Raw genomic sequence first — 15,796 nt, forward strand, 5'->3', positions numbered from 1 at the left:
CTTAATTATGCTTAAACGTAGAACAGCATCAGTCATGGTGACTCCTTCAACTGAACATCGGGGAAGGTCATCACTAGGGAGCATCGATGGGGTTGCACTGTGAGGCAAGAGAAAACCTGAAGATTTTTTTAATGCCTTAAACAGTATCACAGTGAACTTAAAGAGCCAAGAGTTAGCTGCAGAATAATGAAAATATATTGCATTTATGCTGCAATACTAATGGTCTCAAAAAAAAAAATCCTTTTAAGTTTTGGGTCCAGAAAGGTGCAATTTAGCCCCTCCTGCCAATAGATGGGTGTCATGGATAAGACACTGATTTCTTTGAGCCTAGTTTTTTCATATAATATGAATAACGATGCTTATCTCATAAAAACACTACTAGGATGAAATTTAAAAGGTACGGAATGTACTCATGTTACTAATGATGATGATGACTACCACTGGCTGTCCTCTCACTGTATGCTAGCAATCTGTATACATAATCTTACATTAGACCCTCCAAACGAAGGTCTATTTCTGCTTCCGCTCACACAGGACGCTCTAGGCACCGTTACAGGACAAACTGCAGATGCTGCTATAAATCCCCCTCTAGGAGGGGAAGCAAGACTGTAGTAGCTGGCTGGGAAGCCAAGTGCCACCTGGGTGTCCACGGGGTCAAAGGCCAGCGGGCCTGGGAGCAGAAACAACAGGTGTGAAAGGGAGAGCCTGCCTGCCCATCACAAAAATGATTTTCTACCTGCAAACCCAGTTGAGGAACATGGATCGCTCAGAAGCACTGATCAAGACTTGACCCATTTGGTGGGAACCCCAACGAAGACCACCTGCTCTCATCAGAGTCCCAGAGACAGAGGATGTTCATGACATGGTTTGGTTTTCATCATGTCATAGCTCGCCGATGCAGCAAGGGCACACAGACACCAACATGCCTTTGTGACGGCCTAAGTAATGGGCATCTCGAGATTCCAAGTGATCAGGAATATAACATGGCTGGATGAATGAAATAATTAATTTGCACAGAATGGCCAAACGTTTTCAGCCAATATTTGAGTTCTGGCAGCTTGCCTTGTTCTCCTGGCTTTAGTCTGCTGACTAGCCCACTTTATTCAGGAAGATACTATGAAACCACAGAAGCTCGCCTCTCCAAATTCCCATCAGAATGCACATATGTTTCATTTTTCTCTGCTCTTGGATGGAGCTAGGAGAAGGGTAAGTGGCAAAAGAGGAAGGAGCGAAAGGATTCCCTGCACTGCCTCCAACGGACCCTTTAGAAGTCATGGTCATGGGCGCCCGGGTGGCTCAGTTGGTTAAGCGGCTGCCTTCGGCTCGGGTCATGATTCCAGGGTCCTGGGATCAAGCCCCACATTGGGCTCCCTGCTCAGTGGAGAGCCGCTTCTCTCTTTCCCCCTCTCCCCGCCGCTCTGCTTACTTGTGCTCTCTCTCTAGCTCTCTGTCAAATAAACAAAAAAACAAAAAAAGAAGTCATGGTCACAAAATCCTATTTTTGCTAAAATATCTTACCCTGTTAGTAAAAACAGTAGATTCTGTACAGAAATCTGTCAGCTGGAAACTGTGAATTCACGTCATTGACAGACCACTGTCCAAGGAAGACAGGCTTCTCTTTCAACATCCCCTTGGCCACAAACTATTCACGGTGTGAGGACAACGGGGTGCACAACGAGCCCCAGAATCTGGAAGGTGCATCAGCATAGCTAATCGATGAGTTATTGATCACAGCCGAGTTTTTGATCACAGTATTACCCGAGAATGACTGCCATGCGCTCTTGAACTCCTAATCTTTTGCTGGTAATTTTTCTCTATTATGACTCCTAGGCCTCTCTCGGCATCTTCTCATTTTACCTTGTTCTGAAGTTGTCTTTGTATTAATTTTATGTCCCCTAGTAGACAAAGACCGCGGGGGCAGGGACCATAATCCAGTGTTGACTGGTGATAGGATGGGACTTACAGCCCAATGGAAAGTAGGAGAATGAAGGTGGTGTTTTATGGCTTCTTTGGTAAGTGCACCAAGACACACACACACACAGCTGTACCCAACAGCTGCGCCCTTGCGTGTGGGAAATTTGGACACCCTCACGAGAGCATGGTGGCAACGGTGGCAGCCGTAGGTCATAGGCTCTAAGATGTTTCCCTGCTGGAGTTCGCTCATTGGATTATTCCCACAGGTTGATTACACCCTTGCTACTGCTACCGTCAGTAGTTTTCCCAGAAAATAAGAAGCTGCAATTCACAGGCAGGACTAAATTGGCACAAATAAGCAGCAAACCTGCTCATTCTTTGGTGCTTAGTTATGAATCTCTTTAAAATGTACCTACTGGGGGCGCCTGGGTGGCTCAGTGGGTTAAGCCTCTGCCTTCGGCTCAGGTCATGATCTCAGGGTCCTGGGATCGGGCCCCGCATCGGGCTCTCTGCTCGGCATGGAGCCTGCTTCCTTCTCTCTCTGCCTGCCTCTCTGCCTACTTGTGGTCTCTGTCTGTCAAATAAGTAAATAAAATCTTTAAAAATAATAATAAAAATAATAATAAAATGTACCTACTGTTGGTTCTTTACACGAGCAAGCATGGAGTATGGCCCCAAGTGACATTTTATATTCCCACTGTTCAGTTCGGGTGTTAGATCACCATTCACATGGTAAGGGTTTTCACCTCTCTCTCTACCTGCCTCTCTGCCTACTTGTGATCTCTCTCTCTGTCAAATAAATAAATAAAATCTTTTAAAAAAATGGTAAGGGTTTTTAGATGGTCCCTTTTTTTGGCTCAATCCTGCTGCCTACAAATTCTGGTCATTTAAATTAGTGCTTTTAGTTAACAAATTATGAAAAAAGCCAGACGGAATCAAAGACTCATAAGCTAATTGTGAGTTTGAAGAGGCACTGATCGAGGAGGAAAATGAAGGCTAACAAAGAAGGTCCAAATAGAGGCAGACAAGACCTTTCTCCAAAATTTAGTAGAGAAAAACCAAAATGAACGCGACCCCACCATATTAACCTCCTGTTTCCTACACTAACTTGGCAAGGGAGACCCAGAGGTCCCAGAGGCCTGTCCCAACCCCTGGAACAGGTCTGCGTTTCTAATTACATATATTTCCATGAACTATCATTTCATGGTTTGCCTGGTTCAACCAGTTTTGGAAGCCAGCTGAGGAACACATCAACCTTTCCATGATGTTCCTTTGTTCTAAACATTAAAATGTCATTATTAAGTCCTTGTAAACAGCACTGTTAACAGCTGCAGGATAGTAGATCCCACAAAAGCACCAGTTTATTCCTTATTAGCCATAATGTAATTTCTGGGTTTTGTGATTATTATTAATGATTTCATGAGACCATTTCTCAATAGTCTGCTGTTGCTTCTATTATGTAGCTAACAATAAATGAAATTCCTGGGTCAAAAGTGATGAATATTTATAAGACTACTGAGCCAAATGACTTTTGAAATGGGTTTTATTCACATTACAGTGCAAGGCAGGATTCCCATTCACTGAATCTTAAACAGCATCTGATATGCTCATTTTAAAACTAATTGATTTCTATACTATGGGACAAACTGGAAGATCATTATTAATATAATCTGTAGAACTCTGATAATGATATGTGATCAATTTCCATGTTTGTTAGCCACTTACATTTCCTATATTAAGCTCATTTTTTTCTTAATCCTAAAAGATTTGCTGGTTTCTGGAAAAAGGAGTAAAATAAAACACTGAATTTGATTTAGTTTCACTGTGTACTCCTGAATAAATAATTCCCAGAGGAGCTAAAGGAACCAGAGTAGCGAAACATTTCCTAATTACCTGTAGATTTCTTTTCACATTTCTGTATGAGGTATCAGTTATCTATAAAAGTATTGCAAGTGATATGTCGTATCATTTGTGTGTCTAGCAGAAACAATTTCCTTCTTCTCTTAATGTAGAGGTCAGAATATTCTTTCTGAAGAATACAAAATGCATCCAAGTATGATTTGGGAGCTGAGAGAGATTAAAACACATGAAGTCACTTGGACAGTACAAAATTTCTGCAGTCATAAATATGAGCACAGAAGAAGCAGTGAAAATGGTACTAGTTCAGTCAGTTTGATAATAAGGTGGAACATTAAAACATTTAAAACATTTAAAAATATAAATGTCTGCACCCAGCACTATTTGCTGTGGAAAGTCAACAAAATGAAAAGTAAGTCAATATCACCTACTTATCACTGGTCTCATTCAAGTGCTGTTTCTAGGAGAAACTTGGTGATATTTTTGAGAATTCTTGTTTTTTTTTTATTATTGAGAATTCTTATTAAAACTGTTCATAGTGAGGTGCCTGGGTGCTCAGTTGGTTAAACGTCTGATTCTTGATTTCAACTCCGGTAATGATCTCAGGGTCCTGAGACTGAGCCCCACGTTGGGCTCCACGCTCAATGTGGAGTCTGCTTGTGATTCTCTCTTTCCCTCTTCCTCTGCCCTCCCTCTGCTCACTCTCTCTCTCGCTAAATAAATAAAATCTTAAAAAAAATTAATAGCATACACATTTAATTTTTATCTAGCCACAAAAGAAAAGGATACTATAATTCTTTTTAAAAAAATATTTCCAATTAGGATGCCTAGGTTGGCTTAGTCAGTTGAGCCTCTGCCTTCAGGTCAGGTGATGATCCCAGGGGCCTAGGATCAAGCCCCACATCGGGCTCTGTGCTCCACAGAAAGTCTGATTCTCCCTTTCTCTCTCCCTCTGCCTGTCCCCCTGCTGACGCATGCAGACTCTCTCTCTAATAAATAAATAAAATCTTCAGGAAAAAAAATGTTGTCAATTAATATCTAGTTCTACATATGAGAAGTTTGCTTTGGATAAAAGTCACCATTTTCTGTTCTGATGAGCTTTTATATGTTCTGTATAAAATGACCTTGATGGGCAGCCTCCTTGGACCAATGGTGCCTCAACTGTATGAGTCTTACATGAGTCTGCACTTTCCCCAATCTCCCTGCTTCTCCTCATTCCCTGTCCCCAAACTCCTTTTCATCCTCCCGACTTTTAACTCTGGTCAAGTGATCAGTACCTTGGGAATACACTAGGACACGATGACAATCCACTCTGCTCAATTGCAACAGATTATTAAAAGCTTTTCCCGCCACAACTTTGAAATACATAAATAAAAAGGCAGTTGGAAATGGAGTCAATACTTATTCAAAAGGGCTGTGTATAATTTGCAAAAAAAGAAATGTGTAGTTTAAATGTTATTATCAAAGATCTCGTTTGCTCAAAAATCTGACTGCAGAGTTTTTCTGGCCATACACTGGACAAACACTCACCTGCTGGTACTGACCCCACTGAATCATCAGGAGCCTACGGTGACAAACACACATCTAATGTATTACTGGACTAATGCCGAGAGATGGATTGTACAAGGAAGACTATGTTATTTACTAGGGCCTGGGGGAGCTGAACTTCACTGTGTATTCAAACCAGTACAACTTTATATACGCTTTGTGGAAATTATATTCCAAAAATAATGTCTTTATATTATCTCAGATAAAAAAAAAATGTATGAATATGGAAAACTATGCATTTTCCCACTGGAAGATAGATGCAGAATGAGAATATCCCATTAGTAATAGAAACAAAGCCACAGAATAGAATCAGGATAGACGCAATCGGTGAAGTATCTGCTGATAACATTATGTCTGCTCTCTTTATCTCTGGAGATTAAAGAATGGAGATTTTGAAATGACTACTTTCGGTTTTGGGGAGAATTAGTGAAGAAATACTTAAAAATCAATGAAATGTCATTTACAGTGAATTTCTTGAAATTACACAGCATCTGTCATCATATTACTAATCACTAGTCACCTTTCAGATTCAGGAAGTATAATAACATTAATACATGTAATTATAAAACTAGAAGTCTTTGTATATTAGTTTCACCTACTTTACCATAAATCAAATGATTAGTAACCTAGACAACTCTCAGATATTAGTGAATGTACTCCCTTTGTCCACATGGTCATTCTGCATGCATCACTAATCCAAGAATGGTTTGCCAACTGCGTGAATGCTCTGTTGGTTCCTGCCAGTTTTCTTGGGGATCAGAAAAATAAGATTACAGTGAATGTGTGAAAGAGCGAGGGATCAGGTGTGCTCAGAAATGTAAACAAAAGAAGGTAAACTATTTGTGTGGGTTGAAGTGGGGGTGGGTGCACATGAAGGCAGCAGACGACATGTCCAGATGTTGTTAAATTTAAGACCTAGAATGGCAGTGACCATCATATTTATTCATTCATTCATTCAATATACATTAATGTGTTCCTAGTATATGCTAGGCGTCATGTTGATTCCCTTTTCGTTAGTTATGAAATTCGTTATGCATTTCGTTAGTTATGAAACAACAAGATTAACTCAATACTAACATAATTCATTCACGTCAATATGTATGGACTTACCAATGGCATATTTGACATACAATTCCCATATTTATTCTTTACATTAGGTTCTGGTGCTAATTGGATGTTGAATTCCATCAACTCTCGTGACTTTCTCTGAGTGTTGGTATCCCCCATGGCAAACGTGGTTAGAATATTCCCTACCGTCTACGGCCATACCACCCTGAACGCGCCTGATCTCGTCTGATCTCGGAAGCTAAGCAGGGTCGGGCCTGGTTAGTACTTGGATGGGAGAATATTCCCTACCATTACACAGGGAAACCTTACTAACATAGCAGTTCTACATTGGAAAATAATTTAACCTCTCCTAGGAGATATATTTGCAAAAGCATAAATTGATCAAGGACATAATCAATTTATTTTTAATTTAATTACTGTTTTGTGGATAAAGTTAAGAAAAAGGATAAATGCTTTCATCATGAAGAAACAGCTATTGAGCACCTGCTTAAACACCTTTTTTTGGTCTTTCTGAAAGGCGATCTTACTGAATTCCTATACCTAAAACCATTATATGATAATTGAAGAAAATGCTTTAAGTAAATAAGGTAGGATTTTTTTTTTTAATGTGAAAAGACAGCCATTTACAATCATGTCCACTGGCATGCATCTCAATCCTGAAGCTGTACTAACTAGATTTTTAAAAAATTCTCTTGGTGTAGATTTTCCCTTCTTTAACTTAGCACAGACACACAAAATTTTGCTTACAAGCATCCCTTATTTAGTGTGTACAGAAATACCCCTTTGTTTATTTCCTTCCCTCTTTCCTGACCCTTTCTGTGTGAACTTCACATGAGCCCTACTGATATCCGTCTTGTTCATTGCTATAGCCACAGTCCCCAGACCACAGGGCCTGGCATCTAACTGACACCAGGTAGATCACTTTAAATGAAGGAGCAAATGAGTGAATGGCACTATGCAAAGAATTATGGACACCACTGAGAATATAGAGATAAATCCACAAAATTTTGCCCTGGAGGCATGCAGCAGACACGGTCAGTCATACCCACACACATTTCCCTGGCACATATGTTTCCTGGCACGCACATTTCCCAGGCACACCCCGTGGCTCCATCCCTGAGCACTTCCTCTGGCTTGCCTGGCTCAGACTGCACAGACCCGGTGGGGAGGGTGAGGGAGCTAAGTTTACCCGAGTGTTGCCCTCACCCAGTGCCAAAGGGAACTCAGCATACAAAGAACCCAGCTTTTTCCTCCCTGGCAGGAACACACAAAAAGTCACAGATTTCCAGAGGACTGAACCTCACTTTCTCAGAGCATCAACCTGCTCCTTAACACACATCCTTCCCCCCGACACACACACCTCCCATTCCCCCATAATTCCAAAATAAATTACTTGCACTCAAATCCTTGTTTTGGTCTTAACTTCCGGGACAAGTTGCTTATATTTTGGTAGAAAAAGGCACACTAAAATCACTCTGGTATAATACTCACAGTAACAGAGGCTGTGACGGAAGTGCAGATAGAGTACCAGGGAAGCACACGGGAAGGCCTGGGCCTGAAGCATCAGCTGAGATGAGAGGGCATTTAATGAAGAAAGGAACCACGGATTCTATCCCAAGGCCATTGCTGTAGGTTAAACTTCATCGGGTTAAATCATGAGTGATGGTTAGGATAGAGACGTGAAGAAACTGAGATACTCCTTAACCAGTAAAGGGAGAGAAAGATATGGGGCATGTGGGACAAATCTGCACGGAGAACACAGTGAGTGTTTCTGTTTGTCTGGCCCTGGGATAGTGAAAGGGTTAGGAGGAAGACAGTTGGAAAAGGGACTTTGACACTAGACACAGAGCATACCGTGTATCTGACCAAGAATTGTGATTATTTTGTGGAGGCCACGGGAAGCCTTAATGATTTCTTTTAAAAGGCAAATGACACGATCTGCATGTGCCTTAGGAAAATTGATCCTCCAACTGTGTAAAGTAGATTAGCACCAGGAAAGAGAGCTGTGGAATCCTTGTAGAAGGCTAGCCCAAAAGTCCAGGTAGCAAATAATGACGCCCAGGGTTAAGGTTACAACAGAAAAAATGGAAAAGAAAAGACAGAGGTGTGTGTATTAGAAGCCGCCTGACCGGCTGTAAGTCAAGGACATGACTATGAGGAGGAAACACGGAGAGTAAGCAGACAGAGAAGGCTTTGACTCAGACAGACTTGGGTTTAACCCAACGTGAGATCTTGCAGGCTCTTTCAGTCCTCTGAGATGTGAACATTTTCATTTGCGAGAGAAGGGAGAAGAAGGATCATACCCCACAGGCTGGGGAGGCTTCAACAGATAATGCATTTAAAGCCCAGAAGCGGGCCTGGAGAATATTAAGCACGTGAGGTTGAGGTATGTTACTGTCACTGTTGTATGAAGCATAAAGAGTATCAAAGTCTTAAAAAAAAAAAAAAAAGTCTTAAAAAAATGATATCCCCAAGGCCAAAACTTAGCCAAAGATGTTAACACCTCAAAATAAAGAATTCACCAATCAGAAGAAAGGTGCCGTTTATCAGCCCAGAACTACTGATTAAAGAAGGAGGGCTTTCCGAAAGCCAGGCACGCGTGCCTGTAGCCCAGTTTAGCACACTGGTTAGTGTGAATCGTGCGATTGCACGCATCTCCCTCTGCTGGCCCACAATCGCGAAACAACCCTGAGATTGCCCTTAGGTTTCACTCCTGGTCTGCCCACCAGAACACAAAATGCAGGCCATCCCAACTTGAGAGATCTGCTTTCCTGTGAAAGCGGTGTTTGTATGGAAGTTTGATAAATTCCCGTTTTGAAATTCACGCATATTCTCCTATGCCACGGTTTAGCGATGAAGAATTCTCAACACCAAGACAAATTCAAGTGTTTAAGAGTGCAAAACCCTCAGACTGCACTCTGGGATGAGAAGAACTTAGCAGAAAGGATGGGTTTTGTACATTTCCATCCCTCGCCCGGTGCTTGGCACCACCCGGGAGGCCCTCGACACTTCCCAAATGAATGATTCAACCACCGGCTTTTTTCATTCTCTTCCTTAATATCCCCTAACCATCTTGTTTGGCCGCGAGTGGGGCTGGAACCTGTGATGAACGTCCGGAGAATCATTCTTACCCAACCATGACACGATGGGTATTGCGATCTGCCACGGGAAGTTCCACAGCCCGGAAAACTCAAAGTTGGCTTTTCACTGCCACTAGAACGCAAGTCATGGAGAAACAACATAACCCGTGGTTTTATTATTTTCTAAAACACGAGGCAAGGTTTTCTTCTACCTATAGAAAGGGAGGCAGAGCAAGCTGAAGGCAGGTAGTCTCCCGACCAGTGGGAAGCCCCAGCTCAGGAGAGAAGTCAGCTGACACCTCGGTCCCAGCGCAGCCAGGGAGACACACTCCAGGTGCTTGCTGGCACCCAGTTTCCATGAGCACCCACGGGACTGTTGCATGAGAGTACGGCAGCCTCTCCAAGTGCTAACATCCTCCCTGAAGCGCCGACCGCTCCTTAGCCAACACAGCTCCGACCTGGCTTCTTGTTCCTTTTATTTCATAATGCGATGTCACAGAGAGGAAAAAAAATTTTAAAAATTATAAAATATTCATCATGACCTACTGTTATTTTTTTTCTGATAAAAAAAAAAACAACCTCAAATCAGGGAATTCCTGTTCTCGAACATCACGCTAATATTTATTATTTATCGTGGCCAGTGAGGCAGGCAGTAACTCAGATCCCGGGCTCACCTCAGGGTGTTTAATAAATAATGATGACTCAATCCGTGTCTAAAGGAAATAGATATCTGTCAGGAGGAAGAATCAGGCCTCCTCTGAAGACATTACACGAAAACATTCCATTACAGCACTCGATTTTCACTGTTCAGCACTTTGTTTTAGTGTGGACTTTTGAGATCAACTGTTCTTTATGTCATCCACAATGGCCATCAGCGGTTCTTCTCTTATCTACCTCGGATGTTGCCGTTGGAAAGCCTGTCATTTCCTACATCTTTGCTGGAGATGCACTAAAATTTTGAAGCTTTTTCTCAAGATTTAATTGGGAAGGGACACGACGTAAGAACTCTTTGAACAGGGCCTTTCAAGCAAGCATTCGTAGATTTCCCCAAAACCAGAGCGAGAGAAGAGTTAAGTGTTCTGCCCTTCACACAGGAGTCTCGCCCTCACTCTGGGACAGAACAGGTTCCTACTGTAATGAATGTGGCCAAAAGACGACCGCAGCTTCTACTTTCTATCTGAACATTTGTGAACATGTAGACCATGACCCGAACTTAAAGGCACACTATTTGACCTTCACAGAAAACTTGTAGTGAAATTATAAAATTGCCTAAAAACATGTAACACAACAGGCGTGTTCGGTACCCTACGAAGCACAAAAGCCCCATCACTGTCACTCTGTCCCAGGGCACAGAGTCAAGCCTCGGCTCACAGGGGGGACGGGAACTACCGGCACACCTGTGCCATTATCCCCCAAGGTGCCACTACCTGGGGTTTGAAAGGACATTTCCAGAGCTGTCAGGGACAGAACCAGGGCCAAGAACATGGTATACAGCCTTGACCCAACGCCATCACTGTCACCCAACCCACTCGACACAAAATAGAGAGGATTTTGCTCCCCGTCCCCATTCCCCTCTCTCTGTCTCCCATTTACTGGCCTCCCTTCTGCCCTTTATCTTATTCATCCCCTCCCACCCCTACCCCCATTCTGGCTCTCTGTCCTGACAAAGTCTTGATTTGCTCAAAAAGACTACTTCCTTCCCTATTGCTCCCATACTGCACAAAACTATGATTTGGCAACAGCAAATTCTTAGATCATTTTACTATGTTCCAGGCACTGTACCAAGTACTTCCCATGTATTGATTTATGGAATATTCCCAATAACTCTATAAAATCAGTACTGTTATTATCTCTATTCACAACTGGGAAAATAGGTAGAAAAAGGATATTCATTTTCCCAAAGTCTTCAGTAAGTGAAGAACTCGGGATTTGAGACTGGACAGTAGGACTTAGGAGCCCATACTCCTCCACTAAACCCTACCACCCCACTGTGTCATTGTGTAATATGAATTCTTCAAAAATTTATTTAGATTTGTTGAGATCTACTTTATGCATGGCTTCATAGATAGATTTTAAAAAATAAATGCACAAAATATAACTAAGAAGTATTATTTATTTTTTTTTTAATTTTTTAAATTTCTTTTCAGCGTAACAGTATTCATTGTTTTGGCACCACACCCAGTGCTCGGTGCAATCCGTGCCTCTCCAATACCCACCACCTGGTGCCCCCAACCTCCAACCCCGCCCCTTCAGAAGTATTTATATATAAGGGCAGCTAGTCGGTTGAGTGTCCAACTCTTGGTTTCAGCTCAGGTCATGATCTCCAGGTTGCAGATGGAGCCCCAAGCCAGGGGGTCAGCAGGGAGTCAGCAAGGAGTCTCTCTCTCCTTTTCCTTCTCCCTCTGTTCCTCCTGCTTGCTCTGTCTCTCTCAAATAAATGATTAGATCTTGTTTTAAAAAGTGTTTATATGTATGGGACTCCGGGTGGCTCAGTGGGTTAAGCCTCTGCCTTCGGCTCGGGTCATGACCCCAGGGTCCTGGGATCAACCCTGGCATCAGGCTCCCTGCTCAGCAGGAAGGCTGCTTCTCCCTCTCCCACTCCCCCTGCTTGTGTTCCCTCTCTCGCTGTCTCTCTGTCAAATAAATAAATAAAATCTTTTAAGAAAAGTGTTTATATATAAACCCTGTACTTTTATGTACGGTTTTTAATAAATCACATTTGGTATTTAAACCTTCTTTATTTCTGCTCCTTTTCCATTTTCTTGACCTATCAGTAATTGAGAGACATATATTGAAAGCTCCCATTATGACAGTAAAGTTCTGTAGTTCTCCAGTTTTGCTCTGTCATTACTTCAGGCTTTTCTTGTTAATTGTACCCAATTCTAAATTATTATATCTGTCTGGGAAATTACAGTGAAATCCGATGGAAAGAAGAAATAGATTAAACTGATTTGTACTTGAGTGTGAAGGAATCCCACTCAAACGGACCAAGGCCATTTATATTTTGAATCAAATAATTAAATAAATAACCTTTTTACTTTAAAAATCTAAATAAAATCTAAATAAACCTTTTACTTGTGAATGTTTTTAAAATTTACTGTTGGAAATATTTCCATGCAGCCTAGTATCCCGAACTACCTGAGTCTCACCGGGACTTGGATTCCAAAGAAAGCTGGCTTTAGTGCTCACAAAACTTGTCTCCTTCCCAACCAATACTCCTCCACATTCTATCCACTCTAATCCATTCTACTGACAGATAAACATTCCTACAGTTCCATCAATAACTGTATCTTTTTGTTGTCCATTGAATAAAATAGGTGTCATGATAGTCAAAAACTTTACAACTTGACTTCAGTTTCTCTCTTGAGCCCTGATCACTTACACTTACCATATGCCATAATCAAGCATTATTTGCTGTACCCTGATCATGATTTATACTTTCTTCCTTATGTCCACATAGTTTTTTTCTGTTTGTAAGACATTCTGTTCCATCTCTACCTGCACATATCTGCCATCCTGTGAAGCTAATTTCAAATGCCTATTTTGTGAACATCCAGACTTTCACCAGATGGGATCTCTCTCCTAATCTACTGAAACCGGGATTCTCTTCCAGCTGTTAGGAAATGAACATCCGTTCTTTGGTTTTTGTTAATTGTACATTTGTTTTACCTCACTCTGCCCTATTCTACTCTATGAATTCTGAGTGCAAAGACTATTGTATTTATTTCTTAATTTCCCCAAGTACCTAGCTCAATAAATATCTTTTTCAACAGGATCATACTTTTACTAGGTGGCCAGACTGTGGTGTAAATTTAATATACGGGAGGCAGGGAAGAGTCTCATACGCCCATACTTTCTAATCCACACTCATCGTGTCTTTCACTTTTGTTCAACACTGATCACTAAAACTATGTCATAAAAGAATCTTCTGGAAGATAACCCTGAAGGAAAGAGTAGTGTTTCTTCAAGGAGAGTTCTGGACATTTTTTTTTAAGATTTTATTTATTTGACAGAGATCACAAGTAGGCAGCAAGGCAGGCAGAGAGGGCGGGGTGGGGGGGGAGTAGGCTCCCTGCTGAGCAGAGAGCCCAATGCGGGGCTCTAACCCAGGACCCTGGGATCATGACCTGAGCTGAAGGCAGAGGCTTTAACCCACTGAGTCACCCAGGAACCCCTGGACATTTTTTAAATCAAATAACTCACTGTTAAAACTTATATATGACTCTCTACTGAGATCGTAAAAAGTTAAAGAAACTTAAAGGTAAAATGTTTAATTCTAAATTTAATTATTTCTGATCTGTTTCATGCATGCAGTCAGCAGCACATTTCCTAGAAGGATTTTGTCTCACCAAATGCTGTCCCTGTTCTGATTACTGATCAGGAGCGTCGTAAGTGAGCTGGTTATCCGTTGAAAGATCTCAGGTTATTTTTGTAAGTGAGGATTTCAATTCTAACAAAATGACAAAGTTGCATCTCAACTACAGTATTTTTTTAAAGACTTATTTTGTATTTGAGAGAGAGAGAGAGTTCCGGGGAGGGAGGGAGAGGGAGAGAAGAAGAGAGAGCCCCGAAGAGACTTGAGCGCAGAGTCTGACATAAGTCACAATACCATGACCCTGATATCATGACCTGAGCCAAGAGTCAGACACCCAATTGACCAAGCCATTCAAGCACCCCTCAACTACAGTAATTTTACCAAAGATATCCCAAATTCCCCATTTTTTATCAAGTAGCAAATGGGATATTATGTGTCAAATCACTCTGAAAAAAGTAAAAGGTACAAGAAAATGAGAAGCATGTAAATTCCATGAAGTACGAGTCCATCTGCTTTCCCAGTAGGTAATTCTATATTCTCTACTAAGTTGAAGTATGTAGAAATATTTCGATTGGAGTTTGCAGTTCGTAAGACACAAACTCACCATTATTTTACATGTATTTTGTACAAATGGTTGCTTTGCAGTTGCACATAAGATACCCTGTTTAACATAAGAAACTGAATGGCAATCTCAAAATAATAAATGAACAAGTCTGTATGCTATACCAGCATTGGCTTTTTTTTTTTTTTTTTGCTAAATATACTGCATTCATTCACTGATACAATTATTCTCTGTGAGTTCAGATTATTAAATTTCATGTGTTTCTATTTCTGCCGAATCTTCAGTGTTGACAACACAGTTCCTTGAACAATGTAAACTCAATAAATGTTTGTTAACTGACCTGAGAATTAATTAGTACTCATTAGTCAGGAATAATTTTTGAATCAGAAGAATTGAATGCCCTCTGGTATTTAACTTAATGCCTTGAATATTTAATTGAAGCTAGTAATAAAAATTAGAAATGTTTAGCATATGAAAATCTGTGTGCTAAATACTGGGGTAGGGAATCTCACACACATTCTTTGATTTTACTTGTGTTATGTGTTCTTTTTACCTGCCAAGGATGAGTCTGAGGATGAGGTAAAGAATGAGAGAAGGAAAGTGAGGAATCTAACGTCCGCCGGCTGATAAAGGGCATTTAGCTGCAGGGGAAAGTGTCAATATAAAATGTCTATGTGACAGGATGCCTGGGTGGCTCAGTGGGTTAAGCCGCTGCCTTCGGCTCAGATCATGATCCCAGGATCCTGGGATCGAGTCCCACATCTGGCTCTCTGCTTCAGTAGGGAGCCTGCTCCCCCACCCCCACTCCGCTCCCCTCTCTCTCTGCCTGCCTCTCTGCCTACTTGTGCTCTCTGTCAAATAAATAAATAAAATCTTTAAAAATAAAAAAAATATATATATATATATACATGTGACGTCCATGGGGACATTATATAATATCACAAATGACATCAGAATAGAAGAAGAGCAACAAAATGAGTAGCATCACATTATATCTGACCAACAGCTGACCATCTTTTTGTCTTTTCTAAAGATTTTTTTAAAATTTATTTTGGGAGGTGGGGGCAGAGGGAGAGAGATTCTCAAGCAGACTCCCTGCTGAGCAGGGAGCCTGACAGGTGGCTCGATCTCATGACCCTGAAATCATGACCTGAGTGGAAATCACGAGTCAGATGCTCAACAGACTGAGCCACCCAGGCACCCCTGATCATCTGATCCACAGATTCTCCCTGGAAATCGACTGGGGAGCTGACTGAGGGTATACTATTTAGATATACATGGCATGTGGCATATTAAAACCCTAAGAAATCTCATGGACATTGCCAAAAACATGTTTTGGGAAATCTGCATCATAAGTGATTTTCTCTTGAAAGGATCTATAACAACAGAGGAAATTTTAAGTTTTGTGGGAATTTGCTGCCAAGTTCACCTGCATGCAGAGAACTACCAGAG

The 15,796-nt window shown here is 41.4% G+C and overlaps 1 protein-coding gene across 3 annotated transcripts in view; it reads right to left on the bottom strand.

The window, feature by feature from the left end:
- The window catches only part of NALF1 (NALCN channel auxiliary factor 1), a 629,868-nt gene that overhangs the window by 515,343 nt on the left and 98,729 nt on the right, over positions 1-15,796 (bottom strand). The gene's annotated exons all lie outside the window — the stretch shown is intronic.

This window comes from Lutra lutra, chromosome 3, assembly GCF_902655055.1.
Source record: "Lutra lutra chromosome 3, mLutLut1.2, whole genome shotgun sequence".
NCBI lineage: Eukaryota > Metazoa > Chordata > Mammalia > Carnivora > Mustelidae > Lutra > Lutra lutra.